The sequence below is a fragment of the Schistocerca piceifrons genome, chromosome 11, assembly GCF_021461385.2.
Source record: "Schistocerca piceifrons isolate TAMUIC-IGC-003096 chromosome 11, iqSchPice1.1, whole genome shotgun sequence".
Taxonomy (NCBI): domain Eukaryota; kingdom Metazoa; phylum Arthropoda; class Insecta; order Orthoptera; family Acrididae; genus Schistocerca; species Schistocerca piceifrons.
In genome coordinates, this window is record NC_060148.1 from 94,486,513 (window position 1) to 94,503,376 (window position 16,864).

The window sequence follows — 16,864 nt, forward strand, 5'->3', positions numbered from 1 at the left end:
TTCACAAAGAAAACAGAAAGTGTTTACAAAGCAAGATTAGTTGTCAGGGGGTTTCAACAAAAAGAAGTCGTTGAGGATATTTATTCTCCAGTAACCAATATGCAAACATTAAAGATTTTGTTGTCATACTGTTGTCAAGAAGGTTTGGTTATAGACTAAATGGACGTAGAGACTGCGTTTCTAAATTGTAAAGTTTTATCTGAAGTTTATGTAAAGCAGCCAAGAGGATATGATGATGATACGGATAGAGTCTGTAAATTGTATAAAACATTGTATGGTTTGCGAGAAAGCTCATGAGCTTGGTACAATTGTCTTGACGAGTTTTTAAGAAGTTTAGGTTTTAAAAGGAGTAAATATGATTATTGTCTTTATGTATTGCGAGATGGAGATGTCTTGATTTATTTGATTATTTTTGTCGACTATTTGCTCATTTGCTGTGTGAGAAAAGAAAAAATTGTTAAGATTAAGAACTTATTGTCAAAACGATTTAATATGAAAGATTTAGGTGAGGTAAAAAGATATCTTGGCATCGATATTAATTATGATTGTGAAACAAGAGTTATGAGTTTGAGTCAAGAAAAATATATTGATTCGTTAGCTGCGAAATATAAAATTGAAGATTCGATCTTGTACAAAACTCCAATGGAAGTAAATTTAAAGTTAGAACCAGCATATGAAGATTGTAATGACGTTAGATATAGAAACTTGATAGGTGCACTCTTGTACGTAAGTTCGGGTACTAGACCAGATATTAGCTATAGCGTGAATTACTCGAGCAGATTCCAAAGTTGTTACAGTAGTACTCATTTTAAATATGCTTTGAGAATTTTGAAATATTTATATTTAACTAAAGATTTGAAATTAAACTATTGTAGGAATGAAAGTGCTGAGATATTAGATTGTTTTGTGGATTCAGATTGGGCAGGTGATAGTGTGGATAGAAAGTCAACTTCTGGTTATGTAATTAGATTATTTGGTAATGTTGTATTTTGGAAGTCAAGAAAACAAGCGAGTGTTACAAAGGCTTCAACTTTCGCAGAATATGTAGCATTGTCTGAAGCTGTAAGTGAGGTGAAACTTGTACATGATATTTTAGACATTTTTAATGTTAAATTTGAAAAACCTATTGTCATATATGAAGATAATTCAGGAGCATTAAATATAGCGAAGTTTGGTAATTTTACAAAGAATTCAAAATACATAGAAGTGCATTACCATTTTGTGAATGAGTATTATTTACAGGGACTCATTGATATTGTTAAAGTAGATTCAAATGAAAATGTTGCAGATATATTCACAAAGTCGTTATGTAAAGAAAAATTCATTAAAATTAGGAATATGTTAAACATCGCGATATAAATGTAAGGAGGCGTGTTGGAATTATGTAATACATTTATATCGGATATGAGAAAGTTCCAGAACATCGTTCTAGAATAAGTTATATCGAGTATGTTCGAGACGTATCGATTGTGGTGACAGCTATGTTTGTGTATATATGCGTGAGTGATGAGGTGCAATAGATAGTCTTCGTGTGTCTTTTGTAAAGTGAACATATGTATATTTTAATAAAGTATTTTATAAGTAAAAGTGTGAACGTGATTCAAAACAGTAACTAACAGGTAAAATATCCTGCCATGAATAATGAGATAGTTCCCTGTATCTGCTGTAATTCAGCTTTCTCAAGTATTTCTTTTGTTTCATTTTTGATGTGATCCAAAATTTCTTTGTAGTGCTACAATGCAAATTTAGCATCTCTATTAAACATCTTGTTTCTTCACTGATAGTATTCTGATGCATGCAAAAAGTATTCATCTAAATACAAATGCTGCCATCTGCCACACACTCTGACAATAAGCAGCTTGCATTGATGTAATAGATTTCAGCTTCTTGTCTGCAGCTATTTTAATGCTTAAAGCAGACAGTGGGAAGTTAAGGATAGAATAACAGTATTATTAATAGGACAGATTACTATTCACTGTACAGATGAAACGTTGTCACACACAGGGACAATGAAAATACTGCTGTACCTATTTTTAAGCTTTTGGTTAGTCAACAGCTTGTTAAGCAGACTGCATATAGTCTTTGTCGGTATGTCATATTAGTAGTAGTTTCAGTGCTGAAATAGTTTGAAAACCAAACTTCCTTGTCTTTGCTAGTAAAAGACAGTATTGCAGAAGACAGATAATTATGAATCTGTTGAAAGAAATGAAAGTGAATTTCTTCCTGCAATTTCACTTGCTCTTCCTCATTCTTCAAACGAAAAATGTGCTATTTCTGACTCGTTCTTAAGTTATCCTAAACAGTGCTGAACACGAGATTAAATACCAAAAAAATGGGTGTGTAAGTATAATTGCTTGTACTTTGACCATAACTGAAATGAGGCTTTTTGCAGATTTTGTGAAATGCATTTAAAAAGGATATGGAAGCCATAGAAAAGACTGGAAGAGTTTTCTTTTCTATACCTTTCACTAGACTTAGAAAAGCTATAGGAAGCACTGAAAAACAGAAAAGCACAGAAGTCAGAAAACCATGCAAAAGTTGTTGCACTTGAAAATAGTAAATTACATGGGTCAAATGCTCAAATTCACACACAGACAATTAAAAGAATGAAACAGAGAAAGTGTTAAATCTCTGAGCTGTGACTTAATAATTTGAAGTGTGTGTTACCATAGAGAGAAAGGAATCTTCCACACAATAAATTATGAACCTCTGTAAACACTTAAGCTTAGCGAGTGACAGGAAATAAATTCCAGATTATCTGAAAAGCCACTATCAAAATTTCATCACTGCTGATGAAGGTGTTAAATATCTATATAAAATAAAAAAAAGTGTTGTGCAGTTTGTTCTGGATATATATAAAGCTTTTCAAGAATGAGGAAGACCCACTCTCACTTAATAAGTGTTGAAAGCTGACACAAAACAAAGAGAACTGTCACAGATGTAAACATACTCACTCTTATGGGTGAACGAAACGAGAATTCAGTCTAAACAAATGAAAGACATCAACAAGAGAAGGATTCGAAGAATCAAAAGTAAAATTTAGCTGATCAATCTGAAAAAAAAGAGAGTATATACTTGGCCACCTGCCAGTATCTTACTATCCAGGAACGAAGTATTACTTACCAATTCTGCATAGAAAAACACTAAAATTGAAACTAGCAAAACAAAATCAAATTTTGCCTCTCGACGACATGAGTTCAGTGCAACAGTGCGTGGTTTTAATTAGATGTATTTTTTGTAAACAATGACTGAAAAAAGTTTAAATTTTGCTATTGGTAAAACAAAACCCCCAAAACCATGGAGAATACGTCAGACTCCCCGGTGAATACATGGAAATAAATGTACTCCATAGTTACACAAATGAAGACATCAGGATGTTACACTACACCAGTAACCTCTTCTTAAGTTTATTTACGTTTAGATATTTCTGTGCCAAATTAAGTGTTATGCAATGTGATTTAGGCAGGCCTCAAATTAAATTCGCCATGATTCAAACTGGTACATGCCTCCTCAAAACTAAGGGCATCACATAAATGAGCAGGAAATTATAGTTTTATTTTGATATGCAATGTTTGTGTGTATACAATTGTTTATTTGTAGTTACTTGTTTTAAAAGTTGTTCATGATTGGTGCCATATCATGTTTTCATTCACATTTAGCATAATATGTATTTATAATGTTTTATAATGTATTTATAATGTTAGGGTTGGAAAGTGACCAGCATGGGGATGTGCTTGCTTCAAGATGTTAAGTTTTGAGAAAAACAGTGTCTTTTACTGATCATCATTTCAGTATAATATTGGAAGTAATTGTGAGGATGACCAGCATGGCATGCATTGTCAAGGTTTCAAATAGGTGTCACCACTGTGCTTCTAGGTCTTCGGCAGTCTGTCTGTCTCATTTTTTATGGGGTGTGGGCCAGTGGACGGTTTATGGTGAGTTGGGGTAACTTTTGGCGGGAGTTGAAGTTAGTCACGGCTGCAGTCCTGTCAATATTTTAAACTTTTGTGGATGATAGAATTTCAAGTGGCACATAGGTTTTATACATTTTCACGCAATTTTCAAGTGGTATTTGTTTTGTGACTGGACAGTTTTAGCTTTGGCAAGTGGTAGTTCTACTTAATGGACAGTGCAGCAGACTTACTGATGAGCTTTGATATTAGTACATAGTTAAGTCTTTAACCTTGCTGAAGAAACATGTATTTCTTTAATGATTTTACTTATGGCTATATGTGTCTTGTGTGAAGAACATACAGCATTAAACTTGATTTATTATTGGTCCTGTAGATCCCACAATTTGTACAGCAAAGCACATCATGATGTAGGACAAGTCAATTTGAAAAATTATGTGAAGATGGTATATGACGAGAGATGACAGTAGTGGCACATAACTCGCGTAGCAGAATACATATAGGATATATAGACAAAATATAAAAAAGGTAGTTTGTGATGAGAGATGATGGTGGTGCATACTGCACATAGCAGAATACATATAAGCGATACAGATGGAATATGAGTAACAAACAATAATTAAATTATATTACTAAGTAGAAACATCTACAACTGAATAAACAGCTTATTGCAAGTAATTAAAATTTTGTTTCAAGTAAATAAAATTTTGTTTCAAGAAATTAAAATTTTGTTTCAAGAAATTTATGTACGGAATAGAAACAGTGATTTAGTAGCAATTGCTTTAATTTAATTCTCATTATTTTTGGGTTTTTGCTTGTTTTATGCCTGTTGGGAGGTGTTTGTATATTTTAATGCCCATACATGATCTCCATTCGCATATAATTTTGTGTTATGGGCTATAATTTGTAACTGTATTTTGGTTCTGGTGTCGTGTGTGGCAGTCTGCATTTCTGTCGAGGACGTCCAAGTGCTTTACTGTAAAACAAGCTAGTTCCAATATATAGAGGCATGGCAGTGGCAGGATTTTTAGCTGTTGAAATAGTGGTATTCAGTGTTGAGTCCTTTTTTTCATTTCATTATTCTTACTACTTTTTTTTTTTTGTAACTTGGAATTTGTGAGAGAATCAGAGCTCTTTTCCCAGAAGATTACGCCATACCTCAAGACAGACTCAAACAGGGCATGGTACACCAGCTTCAAGGTATGTACACTGGCTGCGTCTTTTAATGATCGTAATAGATAGCAGGTTTTACTAAGCTTTTGTGAGAGTGCCTCAATATGTGGTTTACAATTTAGTGTGTTACTGATGGTAAGCCCAAGAAATTTGGTGTCCTGCCTGTTCGTAATGTCATCTTTGCCGATAACTATAACTGCATTGAAAGGGGTTAGATTTTGTCTAGTATGGAAGTTCATACTTACAGTTTTTTGAGTATTTATGAGTAGTCTATTTGCTTCAAACCATGATGGTAAATGACAAGTAGTTTCATTAACTGCATCTTGCAAGGTGTCACATCTACTGGTTATTAGGATATTTGTGTCGTCCACATAGAGAAAGGAGCTGGCATTTCGTATGTGTTCTGGGAGATCATTTATGAACAATATGAAAAGAACAGGGCCAAGGACAGATCCCTGAGAGACGCCTTTTGTTGTATGTATTATATCTGACCTGCAGTGCCTGAATGTCTCTGATTTTCTTATTTCTACATATTGCTTTCTTTGACTAAGGTAGCTGTGGAACCAATTGTGGGCTACACCTCTAATCCCATACTTATGGAGTTTCATAAGGAGCAGCATGTGGTCGACCATATCAAAGGCCTTGGACTGATCAAGGAATATACCAACATCAGGTTGTTTATGGTCAACGAAACTTGAGCACATTTTCTAGAAATGCATACAGAGCATGTGTGGTGGACCTATTTTTCCGAAATCTGTATTGGGAATGTGTGATTATGTTGTTAGAATTTAAACATATTTCTAATCTAGTTAACATACCGTATTCAAATATTTTTGAGAAGGCAGGTAGTATAACAATTGGCCTATAGTTTTTCATGCCCATTTTCTCTCCCTTCTTGTAGAGAGGTATAATTTTAGCAAGTTTTAGCTGGTTTGGAAATGTTCCCTCTAGAAATGAGGTATTTATGATATTTGGCAGGGGTCCACTGATGTAATTTGAACGCTTATGAAGTAAGAAGCAGGGTATCAGGTCATGCCCTGCAGAATAAATCTTTTTGACTCTTTTTTTTATAATATCTTCAATTTAATATGGTGTTGTAGCAGATAGGAAAAAGGAGTTCAGAGGAGTATTATTTTTGAGACAAAAGTGTGCTCTGTTTGGAGAGTTAGTCAGGAGATTTGTGGGAGGAAAGTGAACAGTATTTGAAGAGTTGGTCAGGAGATTTGTGGAAATTTCTGAAAAATAGCTGTTGAATTTGTTGGCAATTTTATGTGCATTTTCAGTCTTTTGTCCTTCTATATTTAGTGTGGTTTTATCCTCTATCCTGAACTTTCCGCCAGTGTGTTTGTTTACTATACCCCAGATGGTCTTACATTTGTTGGAAGAGCACCTAATTGTTTTATCATTATGAGCTTTTGTAGCCCATTTGATAACTCTCCTGTATGTGGTTTTGTAATTTTTATAGTATACCTTTAACTCTTTGGATTTGCCATTGTCCAGTTTGCTAAGTCTGTGCAGCAGCCTCATTTTTCCTGATGAAGTTTTAATACCTTTTGTGACCCAAGCATTCTGTTTTTTGTTAGTGATAGTCTTTGTTTTCTCTGGGAAGTGGCAATTAAAGTAATATTCAAATATCTACAGAAAATTGTCATATTTTTCATTTGTTGTTGAGGAAGTAAATACACTTTGCCAGTGTTCTTTCTCTAAGCTAAGTACAAAGTTGATTACGTTGCTATCACTATAACTTCTACATTTAATAACAGTTTCTCCTGTTGGGAGTACATTGAGTGGTGGATTAAAATATATTGTTAGTGCACTGTGATCTGAAAAACCAACATCTATAATTCTTACAGTGCAATCAGTGTTAGTAGCAACCTGATGAAAACAGCTGTTTAATCTCGTAGGACATATACCTTTCATATTTAAGCTGAATGACATCATTAAATTTACTAATTGGGACTTTCGCACAGATTCTTCAAGGAAATCAATGTTGAGATCACCACATATTATTATATTTTTTGAGTTGTTGTGACAAGCTTTTTCTAGCAATAGTGCAAACTTTCTGAGGAAGACTGAAAAGTTACCACTAGGTGATGTATATACACACATTATATACATATTTAGGTCGGCAAGTACTACCCCAACTATTTCAATGTCTTTGTCTATGGAAAACACTTCACAGGGATGGAAAGGTTCACAGCTAATGCTTATTTCTTATGTATATTCAAGTTCCACCACTTTTGTAATTTTTCCTAGAATAGTGATGGACTAATCTGAAGTTTTGAATATACTGATAAGGTAATTCTGACTCTTTTACCCAATGTTCAGTAATACACAGTAAGTGCATGTCTGACATAACATTAGTATCACTTGTAAGAATTTCAAGTTCACTTACTTTATTTCTCAATCCTTGTACATTGTGACAGTATATGTTAAGGTTGTGATATTGTTCTATGTGAGGAAGATTTATGTCTGCTGTGCCCTCGTGCGAAAAATGTGACTTAACTATAAAAAATCTTCGTTCTTAGCTGACACTTTTTTGTTTTACTTGACGATCTTCTCAGATATGTTGAGATCTTGCTGCTTGAAGCTGTACTCCCAGAAGAAACGTGACTCTTCAGTGACGAATATGATGCAGTGGTCTCGTAGAGTTTCCTTGTTGAGCTGTTGTTGGAATAGCGGTATCCAAATTTTGACTGTGTAATAATTCGCCGCTGTTTTCTTGTGATTTTGTAGGTGAGGTTTTCCTGTCTGCTTCTTCATTAATTGCAAGGGAATCTTTTGATGCAGCTGGTTTTTTTCTCTTCTAATAGTACACTTTCATTAGGCACGGGTTCTTTTAGTGCGATTGGTGGAGCGGTGTTTTCATAAATTTTGGACGTTTCTGTTAATAATGCGTTACAAGTACATGTTTTCCTCGGCGGTTTCTGTGCATTCCATGGCGAGTAAAGAAGCTTCTTTTTTCGGAGCTAATGTCTAAGAACTTGACATGTTTGAATGCTATACAGATTTTCCGAAACTTTGTTTCTGAAACTTATTTCGGCATTTACACATGAACTTTTTATTAAGTCATGTCTGTGTGGAATGCTAACGACGATCGTTTTTTGGTGTCCAATTCTTTCCAACGTTTGGCGCAATGCTCTGACTGCATTTTTTTACTCGTTTTTACGTACATCATTAGCTCCAGCAATAACTACACAGACATCATTTGTATGTGGGTTGCAGTCTTTAACTATTTCCTGGAGGGGAGCCCCGTGTTTTACAGTTCCTGTAACTAAAAATTCCGATTGCTTATTCATAAGAATAGTGGCCAAATCTCGTCCATGTCTATTAGAGAAGATGAAGATTTTTGGTTTTTTTGCTTCTTCTCTCGCTAACTTCTTTTGTCTCTCTGGCCGTAAATCGAGTTTTAAGTTATTTACTACATTTCTAACGTCTTTAGAGTTGCTCTGAATAGTATTTATTTGCTTCTGTTTTGAAACTCTCGGTGGCACGCCTACATCAAATAAAATACTTGACCTGTTTGCGATTTCAGTCTTCTTTTTTGCATGTTTCTCGTGCGCAAGGAGTTGAGTTGTGTTTCTCGTATTTGTAGCACATATTGAAGCACTTTGTCTAGCGCAAACCGTTTCCGCACCGATGTTGTAAACAGCACTTTGTTCGGTTTTCATACACGAAGAATTTATATTTATATCGACACCCAGTGTATTCATTAGTGATTCAATATCTTTAATGTAGCTTTTAGCCATCAAGAGTTCTTCTTGCAGCGCATCTGACACAAATTCTTCAGTACCGGCATAATACTTTCTGATTGCCACATTCACTTGATTATTCTTCATGCACGATTTATGGATCCATAGATATGTGAAAGAGCACAAACGAATACCGCTGTAAACACTATTTTGACAGTTTATGCACTTTAAATTGTATATAACTGGCTTTTTTTTTACAAAACACTTCACTGATATTTGCGCAACCGACGCCACCTTGTCAAGGTGTTGAGTGGATTTCTTTACTACTTTGTTTCCACTGAATTTTCATACATTTTATTTAACTGACCAATGATATGTTAATTGTTGCAATATGTGATAGACTTCATACATGTACACTACTGGCCATTAAAATTGTTACTCCAAAAAGTAATGCAGATGATAAACGGGTATTCATTGGACAAATATATTATACTAGAACTAACATGTGATCACATTTTCATGCAGTTTGGGTGCATAGATCCTGAGAAATCAGTACCCAGAACAACCACCTCTGGCTCTAATAAAGACCTTGATACACCTGGGCATTGAGTCCAACAGAGCTTTGATGGCATGTACAGGTACAGCTGCCCTTGCAGCTTCAACACGATACCAGAGTTCATCAAGAGTAGTGACTGGCGTATTGTGATGAGCCAATTGCTCAGCCACTTTTGACCAGACGTTTTCAGTTGGTGAGAGATCTCGAGAATGTGCTGGCCAGGGCAGCAGTCGAACATTTTCTGTATCCAGAAAGGCCCGTACAGGACCTGCAACATGCGGTCGTGCATTATCCTGCTGAAATGTTGGGTTTTGCAGAGATCGAATGAAGGGTAGAGACACGGTTTGTAACAGATCTGAAATGTAACGTCCACTGTTCAAAGTGCCATCAATGCGATCAAGAGGTGACAGAGACACATAAGCAATGGCACCTCATGCCATCACCATCGCAGGCGCTCCTGTCTGATGCAGCGACAACGGTAACCACAGCCGTGCTCTCAGAGCTGATACTCCATGCTGCTGCAAACGTCGTCAAACTGTTCGTGCAGATGGTTGTTGTCTTGCAAATGTCCCCATCTCTTGACTCGGGGATCGAGACGTGGCTGCATGATCCGTTACAGCCATGCGGATGAGATGCCTGTCATCTCGACTGCTAGTGATATGAGGCCATTGGGATCCAGTGTTCCATATTAACCTCCTGAACCCAACAATTCCATATTCTACTAACAGTCGTTGGATCGCGACCAACGCGAGCAGCAATGTCGCGATACGATAAACCTCAATCGCGATAGGCTACAATCCGACCTTTACCAAAGTCGGAAACATGATGGTACGCATTTCTCCTCCTTACACGAGGCATCACAACAACGTTTCACCAGGCAATGCAGGTCAACTGCTCTTTGTGTATGAGAAATCGATTGGATACTTTCCCCACGTCAGTACGTTGTAGGTGTCGCCACCAGCGCCAACCTTGTGTGAATGCTCTGAAAAGCTAATCATTTGCATATCGCAGCATCTTCTTCCTGTCGGTTAAATTTCGCATCTGTGGCACGTCATCTTGGTGTAGCAATTTTAATGGCCAGTAGTGTAATTGATGCTTGCCTGACAAAACCTAGTGTAGATCACTGGCACTATTATTAGGGAAGTGGCGGATGACCCTGACCCAGCCCTATGACTGTGGAGCCGCACTTTGTTGTTTCAAACATTGTAATACATCCCTCCTTTCAATGTCTCCACCAATGTGAAAATGACAGATACTGAGAACTGATTCTTATTGAATATTTTCTATTTTGTGACCATTTAAGAGAGAAACAGATTTTTAGAGCCATGAAGGTTACCAAGTAATTGGAATGGAACACTGATCAATTTTTTCCCAGAAGTATCATCTGACAGATTCACATAATTATAAATAAATATTGCTGTCGCCAGTATCTTGCTGAATTATGGAACATATTTCGTGTTCTTGTCTTCCCAATAGAACATTCCTCAATCTCTTCGTCCACAGGATGCATAGTGCTCTAAACAAAGGTGTCCAGCTTGACTCCAGGTTCCTTGATTTCTCTAAGGTGTTTGATACAGTTCTGCATTGTTGTTCAGTGGACAAAATATGAGCTTACTGAAAAGGGAAGGCCACGAAGTTGGGATCATGGATCTACTTCAAACTTCGTACACTTCTAGTAGGCCATTAAAACAAGATAATGTGGAAGTAGTGAGGTGCACTGTTCTCACAAATGTGACAAAATTGCAAGAGAAGTTTTGTGAACCTATTATGTAACTGACATATGTGTGCAAAGGTGCTGCCCATAAGGAGTCATTGTGGTCAAGTGGTTAGCATTCACACTATGCGAGATGGTTGTCGATAAGGCAATGGTTCGAATCAACCTAAAACTTATTTTTTAATCCATTTAAATTTCAGCACTGATTACATTATTTAGTTTTTATGACGTTTGAGAGGTAATCTAATGAAAAAACTTGCACTTTCATTAAGTACAGGGACAGGCTTGCAAAGCCAAGTCCAACCTCAATAAATAATGATGCGAATGCTGTTATTCACAGTCAGTAATATAGTAAGTCACAGTGTAGCATACCACAAGAGTAATGTACAACTGCTCATTGGATGTGCTCTCATCACACATTTCAGGATGTTAGTCATACAGACATGGAAAACATAATTGAAGCTTCAAGGAAATACTTCATGCAAATACATGTGGTTTCTTTCATTATATTACCACACAAATGTCATAAATTAAATAATAGGAGCAGTGATAAAAAATAGGTTAATAATTAAGTTTGAGTGGGAGTCTAACTGCCGCCTCATGTACATTTGCCTTACGAAGCACGGATGTTAATCACCTGACCCCCATGAACTCTAATGTCTGGTACCTACATACAGATACATAAACCACACAATAGTTCTGTAAAACTTCTCTTGCGATTTTCTTTGAATTGCCAGAGTAGTACATTGTACTACTAGCATATTATGTTTTATTTTCCTACTGATGGTGTACAAATTTTGAAGTAAATATGTGATCCCAATGTCGTGACCTCCCCTTGTGAGTATCAGACCAGATTTGTAACTTGCTAGCAGATACCATTCAGGGCGACATTCTTGATTGGAGTAAACATGACCAGTAGGACTCCAAAAGAGTATAGCAAGGTCTCGACAGTCATTGATCTGCAATATTCTGGGTAACACCAAAAACCCTATAAAGCTACTTGTGAATAATACTTTAGTAGACAGGAAAGTTGCAAACCACAAAACCATGGCAGAAGGTGAGAAGACCTGCAGAGGATTGATGGTTGATGCAAAAACTAGTGTGGACTTCAGCTGCTAAAATTTGCAACATTTTTACAGGGTAGCTCCCGTTGAAAGAAACACGATTGTCTCTCTCACAGTTGCGGACAAAACAACAAGATAGAACTACATTGAGGATACTTAAATAACCCACTTGCTAATACTTTCTGCTATAACATAATCTTCCACCCGAATGTCTATTCGAAATTATAACTTTACAGACTTAAACACAATGCTCAGAACCAGATACATTGCCGTTGCAAATGGTGCACACTAACACACATAGTCTACAATTCTCAGAACATTATGTGAGTTCATTTTTCTCATACTGCAAATCAGTTTCAACTGAAAAACTTGTGAAAATCCCATTGGCTTGTCAAGACCGTTGCAGTTAGTCAAAAAACACAAAAAGAAACTACTGCACTCAACATACTGCATCTTAAAACTGCAACCCTGTAGTAGTCAAACCATAGAGGTGACGGAGTTTTCTCACACCAAATGTAGGACCTAAAGGTGGCAGGCCTCTACAGTGTGTGGTGGAAATGGATTGGCAGAGGTCAGGTGGTTTTAGAATACCATCCCTTGGGGGGAGGGGGGATGGTGGCTTGTATAGCCAATACCTTCAGGACATAAGCTGCATGCAGCTAGCAGAGAGGAGTAGCCATTAGCAGGTGGTCCAACAGTTTGCAGCATTGCATGGCCAGTGAAACAATGATCTCAGCAAAGATGCAGAGCCCAGAAATAGGTGGCATCCCACAATGCAAAGTAGAGGCAGCTAGATTGTACAGGGTGGATCATGTTGAGGTATGCAGAATTGCGTTGTTAGCTCACTGTTGAGATGGCTCACAGCAGCAGTATCTGACCATGCGAGCAGAGGCAGGGTGTAAGGAATTTTGCCCATACAGTTGATGATTATTGATTAGTTGCATAGGATGAGAATCGACCCGTTGAACACCAGGGCAAGATGCTGGCAACAGGTGAAGTAGGATTACTTGGACTCCAGATGAACAGCAAGGCCCTAGCTTTGGAGTGACCGTCTGGAAGTGGTGACTTGTTGATTCATGTAGACCGATAGTCCACTGAATGCCCACCCCCCTCACCACCACCCCCTTCACCACCACCCCCACCCCCACCCCCTGGGAACTGGTACCTGGCAGACTGCATCACCTGTGTCTAGAAACAATTTATATTTATACAGGCTTATCTCATCTTTGTTTTGCTGAAGCATCAGTTCCTATTACAGCAGCCATTTAAGACCCAACAGATGTGAAGCATCCAGGTCACCCAAATCACAGTGGTTCTTCCTTTTTCTGTGCATCAATGTTACTACATCTCTCTTCCCTGTACTTGGTCATAGCATATGGTAACCACCTCAGTGCAACTTGACAGTACCCCTTGTATCGACAAGTAACCCTGATATAATGGTTCCCGTCCAGCCTGAACTGACTTGCTTCCATGATCCCTTGCATTAGCCATGGATGGTGTCTCAATTTTACTCAGCTGTATCATGTAAATCAACGGCTGTGTAACAGAGTGGCTCTTCAACCAAAATCACTTGTTTTCTGTCATCCACTATCCAGTGGCATTGCTCTTTACTCCACGCTAGTTTTATGACTTTTTACAACCACCCTTGGCAATGCTCATTGGGTCCTTCCATCAGTACATGAGGTGTGTCTGGTCTTGATTTAACCATGGGTGATACTTTGCATGTTCACTTGAGTCATATCAGCAACTGTTGACTTAGGAAGTCTTATAACAGTTGAAACATCCATGATGGATTTGTTTGGGGTGACACCCAACACCTAGTCTATGTTCAAAGTCACTTAGCCTTCCTGACAGACCCCTGATTCTGCACTGACAACACAATACTCCCTATCTGCTTTTACACATGTAGCTACACCAGTAGTTACATCTAGTGGTCCATTCCACATTATATATGGGTGTCTGGATGCATATGATAGGATGGTGTAGTCATGCAATGCTAATTCTTGTGTACTAAATCAGTGCTATAGAACCACCCTTGAGGGAAAGATTAGTCCTACGAGATACAGAACCAGTGAACAGAAGCACCACTATCAATAATCTTGCTGCAACTCATATTGTGCATAGTACACTGTGTATGCTCCCCACCCTGGCTTCTTTACGGTACAGTAAGAGTAAGGTAGAGACAAACCAAGAGTTAAATTTAATAAAACAGAAGCACACATAGAAAACGAAGTATTTCATATATGATGACTGTGCAGTTCAAGTTAATGCCTTTGAGACAACAGACATTTTCTTTTATGCATACGTAGGGACTTTGTGTAATTGTGAAATAGGCAATAAAATAAAAATAAGGAAAGGAAGCAAACAGAAGGTTAAGCGTATTCTTCAAAGTTTCTTATTACAAATTGATTTTGTATTTGTGAACTGTATATTCCAGAAAAGAAATGTTTCTAGTTAGTCTGCACAAGATAAAAATTCAGTTATACATCTGCCACAGGAGGCTGAGGTAATACAGACTCAAGAATCCAGTATTCCTGTGTTCCACCCTGGATTCACACAATATTAGTAATCATTTGATAACCTGAGCCACTTAGATGCATCATTTCATAAAATTTCACTGTACAAGAAATGCAGTGTAAGAAAAATAAAATAAAAATCATGACCTTCCAAAAGTTGTAAAGTTCCCCTTGCTAATAGTAGTGCAAAAGTTGTATCAACTTTGGAGTTTGGTGCCCGCTCATACTTTCTATGAGATTTTCTCACTGACAAGCATTTCCAGTGTAGAGCTGGTGAAATGTGTTTCTCTTGATTTAGGAGGAACAGAGTTTACCAGAGCAAAATTTTAAATATGATTTAGTCTGCATTTCATTGTTAAAAGTGAAATCTTCCATGTGGAACAGTCCTTTGCATTTTAAGTCAGAGCCACATGACTATCTACCTTAGTATCTGGAAGTCTGAAAGCTTGAGGAATTTTCAGATACCATGTTTATCCTAATTAATTTTCAGCCTTGCTGATAAAGACTCAACAGCTCTTTTCCTTGAGTGTTGTTTGGTTTGCTCTGACCAGATCATGTCAGAGACAGTGCTCTTCAGATGGGTAGTCAGTCTGTCAAAAGTGATCTATGTAACAAGACAGTAGTTTTGGTCTGACATTGTATTGCTTGCTTTCTGCTTCTGTCATGTTACCATGGTTTTATACAGAGTCCTGCAGGCTTAGTAAAATATCCAAGTATCCTAAACATCCATTCCTGTGTATTTGCTTCCACTAAAACAAGGGACTCGTTTGAGCAGTTTGCCGTAATTTATTTGTAGTGATATAGTATCATTATGCTCTACTGCAAAGATATTACCAAGATGGAAGTAAACTTTTTTTCTTGTTATTTTTATTACAGGCCACCTAAACCCCTCTAGATCTCTTTCTGCTACTCCTTTATCTGTTCACCTCTTTTCTTTCTGCCCTTCTGATGTCCATTCCATTCCTTGTCTTTTTGGAAATGTTTTGTCTCGGAGACCTCCTCACCTGTTAATATTGTTTCTGTACGTTGTTCAATCTTCAGTGTCTTGTTTTTATTCACCACTACTTTCTAGGACTTCATACACTTCCCCAAGTTGTCTGGGTCATTGTTTTAAATTTTCACAAATCCTGTACAATGATTCTTATCAGTATACTATGACTTATTTCTCGGTTGTGCACATAGTACATTAGTCTTCTTTTCCTAATGTTGTGTGAAATTTTTTCTTCGTGATTGTATTTTTTGGCTACTTCTTACTTTAAAGGTTTATACTGTTACTCTATTTCCTAATATCTTCGTTTTTCTGATTTCTCCATTATCTTTTGTTGAACCTAAAATTAGTGTCTCTGGTGTGTGTGTGTGTGTGTGTGTGTGTGTGTGTGTGTGTGTGTGTGTGTTTGTGTTCTGACCAGATGATAACCTTGCACAAGGGGGTACCGGAAGATGAAGAAGAAGATTACCATTGGCAGAGTTTGTGTGATATGCATTTCTGTCACTAGGTGTGTGAACACAACTCATTGCCAGTTCAGTGTGGCCTGTATTGTCGACCTGGCTTGTTCTGTTTATCTTCAGTGATCGTTTTTGCTAGCGCTGTTTTGTTCTTGTTTTTTTTTGTGATGTCAAGTTTAAGTGATCAGCATGAAACAGTGAAATTTTGTTTTATACTCAGTAAAAATGCTGTTGGAAATGTTTTAATGTTGAAAACAGGTTACCAAGATGATGCTTTGTGAAAAACCGAGTGTACAAGAGATTTGCTCGATTTAAAAATGGTGACATGTCGGTTAACAACAAACCTCGTTCTGGAAGGCAATCAACTGCCCAAATCGCCGGAAATATTTAAAAAATTCGAGAGCTTGCGCTCACAGATCGCCAATCAAATATTTTATTTGGAAGTTGTAAGAAGATTGTACAGCAATGTTCATCAAAAAAGACTCAGTTTGTAGCAGACAGGGGATTGGTTCTTCCAACACAACAATGCACTTGCACACAGCCATCTCTGTTGGACAGTTTTTGTCTAAAAGTGGCATGGTTTTAGCAGACACTCCAACTCACCAGAATACAAAGTCTCAATTGCATTACCTATGATGGGTACACCTTGGAGTGAACTTCAATTTTATAATGAAAAAGCAAACTTACATGTGAGTCATATGGCATGATAGGTGAAAGATGATTTTGGTGGCTTTTCTTTTTGAAGTGTGAAGTAGGAGGTATGGTTAAAACTGCACCACTGGCTTAAATATA

At 37.2% G+C, this 16,864-nt stretch overlaps 1 protein-coding gene across 1 annotated transcript in view; it reads left to right on the forward strand.

The window, feature by feature from the left end:
- The window catches only part of LOC124719744 (zinc finger protein 99-like), a 113,901-nt gene that overhangs the window by 83,171 nt on the left and 13,866 nt on the right, over positions 1-16,864 (forward strand). The window lies entirely within an intron of this gene.